Raw genomic sequence first — 6,076 nt, 5'->3', positions numbered from 1 at the left:
CAACTGAGCGAACTGGATGAAGCGCGGCGAGGTAGCAGATCAAGCCTTCGACGGGTTCTCTCCTCCTCTGCGTCGACTCGACATCACAACACTGACAGCACACACCGCTGACTGACACACCAACAACGCAAGTGACAGCAGCTGCCACAGGTCCCAACTGCAACAACTGACAGCTCCCAAACAAATGGGAGAGATAGGACGAGGCAGACAACCACCCACTCACAATTTAGTCGGTGATATTCCCGAAAAACTTTGAGTGAGTACCATGCACACAGTCAGGCAAGCACCTAGGATGCTCACAACAATCAATATGCTAGACCCTACGACCCCCCCCCCCCCCCAGCTACATAACACACCTTTCCAAGCGGGTACATAAGCGTGACCGGCTGGTACTCTTTCAAGTGTTCTTTCCTTCGGGCCTCATCGTGTCCTAATAATAACTCCATGCTACTGTAATGAGACTGCGTTATTCACCATCCGAATTGTTAATCACACAGAAACATGTGCAAATTTGTTACTGGCACCGTTTAATTTGAAGCAATTTCAATTAACCTCACTTCCATCCAGCTTCCACTTTCAGAACATATACCAGATGAGAATGAAAGCTATCTGCATACATTAAACTATAAGGAAACTGCTATACATACCAGTATAAATTATTATCATGCATTAAAACCTGTATTTATTCCTGTATCCTATGATGTATCCTCTGTCCCCCCACCATTTTCATCCAAGAATCTGTGTTCTTCTGAAATACTAACTGTGAAAAAGGATGTGAAGTTTATGAAAGCTAACCCTGTATGTGACATGTACTGTATATACTGCCATTCTGTTCCTGTCGTGCTCGCAGAGCTGCACCACGAGAAGGTTGGAAAATATCCGCTCCTCCTGTTCTAAAGTCATTCCTTGCACTGTGGGAATGAGACGTAGCCGGACCGTTGGTTGACGCGATCACTGTATGGGAAATACTGAAAGACAATGTCCGATACGGAGCAAAATATTTGTCCTTTGTTAATATGCAGAAGCACTGTTTAAATAATTGCTATGGAAAACAGAGAAATGTTACAGATTATACAAGAATTTAACTGCACATGAAACTGCCCCTAGCATCACTGGAAACATGCTGTAATGAGTAGAACTTCATGTAGTGTTTATGCCATGTATTGGAGGTTCTATGCCAAGTGAATAAAGTATGGTAATGATATGAAACTTGGTCTGAGGCATATGTCGCAGTGCTCAATTAAATGCATGGCATTTAGGCTCCTTCCTTGGAATCTTGGTTGGTATTGTTTGTCCATTTTCAATGCATGAAATAATAAATAAATAAACAAATAAAGGTGTTCAGCACAGTAGTACAGTGTGTGGCACACAGCTAATTTTAAATACAGTGTAAGTGCATTGTGGTGCATTGAAAGCAATGTGATCTTATCGGTATTTTGTGATTCCAGTTAAAATCATATAAAGATAATAAGGGTTGAACTCAACCTGAGTCTCAAGACACTTATTTACAAATTCACAAACTTGAAGGTACTAAACTGAAATCTATTTCCTGCTCTTTATTAAACTTCCATCCACAAGGGAAGTTGCTTGGTCACAGTAGCTTAGTTGTACATAAACACTCTTGAGAACCACAAGTGAAAAGAAAGACAAAATTAAAGTAAAATATAAGTAAAATCTAGTTAAAGCAGAGCTGGATCAGTCTGTTGGAGAATGAGCTCCGCTACCCCTCTGTGTTCTGGTGAAGTAGATGTGATGGATTGTCCATGATCCATGATGTCCTCCTGCCCCTCACTACGACAAACGTTAGATTTGTAGATTACCTTTCAGCCGTTACCAGCTTTTAGACCTATTTAAAACGGGTAATCGATGCTAGAAAGCAGCATGGTCACAGAGGGAATTGAGTGCAGTTTTGATTAATGGTGTCTTTTTGTAGCCTTTAAAATAAAAACAAAAAACGTACAGTTATATAACTGCAGTAACCAAGCATTACTTCTGAAGGCACGGCACTTTTCATGACTCTATTATTCTATGGGATTAGCTAGGTTACGTAAGAATAATACCCATTAATGAGTGCGTCAAGTTTTGAGTAGCACTCCAGAGGTCTGACCTTTGCTTGGTTTGTACGCAATTACACAGTAAACTTGATTGGTTTTATTTTTTCAAGCTCATTGGCTATTTCCTCATTGTTTTTTGAAAATGCGCCCAAATCAAATCCACGTGTTACAGAAAGCATTCCTACCAGGATTATGTTAGAGCAAATGACATTTATCATTTATTAACATCAATCATATGATTAAACTAAGTTCCACTCAGCAATGAGACATATGACAAGGATGCTGACTTCTTGGACTGGAAAATACATCGGGAAAAGAAGGCCCAGGATAGAGGACTGTGGCGGACTGTGATCAGTGGCCTATGCTCCACGAAGGAGCGCTATAGGCAAAGAAGGAGAATCAGAAGCACATCTGGGATCTTTGGGTTGCGACTCATCTCGGCCCCATTTTAGGGGAAAACTAATGATGCAACATTGACGTTAATGTAAATTAGAAGTAGAAAACAACAGAAATAACTGAATTAGTTTATAAATGACCTAAAGACACAATGCCAAGTAAATACGAGTCCTCTTTGCCTTCCATAAAATACATAAAATAGATAAGTTAAAAAAATGCTACAGTTCCTTTTACTCTCCAGCATCAAACTGGTGCATTAACTCCTCTTGAGACTGACAGCTGATCAAGCAATGTTATATAAAGGCCAAGTCTAACCTTAATTCCAGTCATGAACTGCTAGTACTCTACAAAGGCCCAACTGCGACTTATTCTTTGTTGCAACATAGGTTAAAATCATTAGCGACCTTCATTCTGTGAATCAGATGAGACCACACAGGCTCACCGCAAAATGTGCTGTGGTTGTGCTCCTGAAATACAAATGGTTGTGAGAAGCAAAGTTATGCTTATACATATCACAAGTGGCTTGTTTCACAGACGGCACAGCTGCCAACACACCTTAGAGGCCAGAAGACCTCTCATTAGCGCGCTCTTCCCCGTCTCCTTGTCAATAATTCCATCCCAACTGTTCCCCAAACATAAATGTCTCATTGGATATCAGCTTTTTATGATGTGTTCTGTAATTCAAACTGACTTAAATAGTTTACACTGTTGTCGTCTATGCAATACACAGAACCCCTTCCCCCGAAAAATGGGCAAACGATGGGAGCCTGCTCTGGTCTGATGTATTTAGCCTTAGTATTTTGTAATTCATGCAACCGTCAAGTGTTTTGGACTAATTTCTGTGTCCTTTAAGTAAATTAGCACTGGAGAGACCATTATATAGTGCCAAATAGTGCTCCAACAAACTCCTGGACTGTGACCATTAGCTTGAGCTTCCTAATAATCTCCTAAAATCGTACCACTTCAAATTCCACCGCTGTTGGTGAGAGATGAGGCCGCTGTTGTTTACTTCAGTGTGAAACTGGAGAGCCATCATTGTGCCGTGCCAGAATGGAAAGCTTGACAGGCATAACAGTCAATTTACTGGAGCAACAGAGTAGTGCAGAATTTATGCTTGTTCAAAATTCACTTATCAACTCCCTCGGTGATTGCCATGGCGTGATAGAACTGGTGCGACACCAAGGGCAGCTGCACAGATTATAGGCTACATTTCATGGACTACAAAGAGCTTCCCCTGGAAACCTGGCACCATAAAACCTCCGACATTCAGTGTGGATGTCAAGAAGGTCGTGGCTCGGGGACAATCTGAAGTGGCTATCATTCAGAGCGTAGGAGCTGAGCATCGGCTCTTGGAGCATCACGGCCAATGGACCTTTCACCTTCCTATGATTAAAATGAAAATAATTGTTTCTCATACCAGCAAGAGGTTACCCTCTTGCCAAGATAGAGGACAGGAAATGTTTGCCTCGAAGCCAAGCAGAAGTGACGGTAAACATACTTGTAGTAGTCAGACACCGCGCTGTGACTACAACCCCCTTCTACCCTGAGGCTGTTGTTACTTATTTATCTGTCAGTTAAAAAAAAAAAAACACAGCATCTTCCCAAATGTTAAACCGAAGGCCAAGCTGCGAGACGCATACGGCAGAAAGAGAGAGAGAGAGAAAGAGAGAGCAAAACGCACAGACGGTGTGGGAGAGGAATCGTTCACATGAGGGTGTTATGTAATTGTTTCATAAGCGATTCGGTGATGACGTTCTTGACCCGGGCTAATTGCTACATTAAATGCTGAGTCAAATGTTAAACTCGAGCTCTGGATTAGTCCAAGGCTACCCCGCCCAAATTGCCCCCGCCAATTACACAGTGATGTAATGAGAAACATTCTGTGCTGCCTTCAAGTCATTTGGGACCTTCATCTTATGATCAAATTACTCATTTTCCAAACAAAGGCTTGGTGTTCTTTACAGGGTTGAAAAAAAATCATAACGAGGCTTAAAAATAGCCCTGTTTCTATTTTTGTTCCATTGCCATTTTTCTTTTAGGATTCTTTTTGTGACATCAAATGGCAATTTTCAATCAATGGGAACGACTGAAGAAGGTGCTCAACCCCGTGACTGACTGGTGACCTGTTCAGCCTGGACTCTTATTAGCTGGTCATAGCTCATACTGTAGTTGTTCCAGTTAGTTTAAACTTCCAGTAGACCATAACAAGATGTATTGGTTAGACGCAGAAAAAATGGGAAAGTGGAGGGATTTGAGCGATTTTGACAAGGGCCAGATTGTGATGGCATCTCTAAAACCCTGCTTTCTTGGGGTGTTCCCCATCTCCTGTGATTAGTAGCTATCTAAAAGTAGTCAAAGGAAGGAAAAGCGGTGAACTGGTGACAGGGTGGTGGGCGACAAAGGCTCAGTGATGGACATGGGGCAAAGGGGGGCCTATGAGGTTGGATCCAGCAGATGACTTCTGTAGCTCAAATTGCTGAAAAAGTCAATGCTGGTTCTGACAGTTTGTGTAGCATGAGACTACATAGACTACAAACTGGACCACTGAGCAATGGAAAAAGGTGGCCTCGTCTCATCGCATGGGTGAACTGGTGCCTATGCGTCGCTTATCTGGGGAACATAGGGCACCAGGACGCAAGGAACACCCCCTAGCTGTTGCTATGGTGGCTTCGTCTCATTCTGCAGAACTGTTCAGGTGGTGGCACTTATCAAAGTAACATCCACATAAATGCCAGGACCCAGGCGTCCCTGAAGAACATTTCATCAGAACAGGATCATCAATGTAATTCACTACACTACTACGGTTGGTCGGTGTTGTGATCATTTGTGTATATTTTATAATCAATCACACAATCAATCTTTATTTATTCAGCACTTTAAAAACAATACAGACAGAAAATTAAAATCATAAAGAAAAAAATGTGTTTTAAGAGAGGATTTAAAAACAAGAAGTGAGCCGGCCTGCCCGGTGTGCAAAGACAAGTCGTTCCACACTTTCAGGGCAGCGACTGAAAAGGCGCGGTCACCTGTCAGCTTCCTCTTTGTCTCTGGGACGATTAATGATGACTGATCTGGTTACCTAATAGAGAGCGCGGGGGTGTAGAGCTGGAGCAGGTCGGACAGATACCGCGGGGCAATGCCATGAAGACATATAAAAATAAAGTAAATTTTTATAAAATACAAGTGGGAACCAATGAATTTCCTTCAAAATTGGGGTAATGCGCTCTTGTGTTCTGGCACCAGCTGAAACCAGCTGCAGTTGAGCAAGTGACGTCTAAACCCAACATAAAGTGCATTGCAGCAGTCTAAATGGGTTGTGAGAAAAGCACGGATTAAAATCTCAAAGTGACGCAGAGAAAGAAATGGTTTCACTTTGGCCAATTGGCTCAGTTAAAAAAAACTGGGCTTGACCACTGATTTAATCTCACGCTTGACCACTGTGCATAAAGTGTGAGATCACTATCCAGTCTTGCACCCAGGTCAGTTGCTGTCTGTGTCAAATGTTGACTTAAAAGAGCCCAGATCAGCATGGACTTTGGAGGCATCACTGGGCCCAAACAACATGACTTCAGTCTTCTTATCATTTAAGCTAAAAAAATAAATGGACACCGATTTTAATTAATTTA

Source organism: Chelon labrosus (assembly GCF_963514085.1).
Source record: "Chelon labrosus genome assembly, chromosome: 22".
NCBI lineage: Eukaryota > Metazoa > Chordata > Actinopteri > Mugiliformes > Mugilidae > Chelon > Chelon labrosus.
This window is presented reverse-complemented; position numbering follows the sequence as displayed.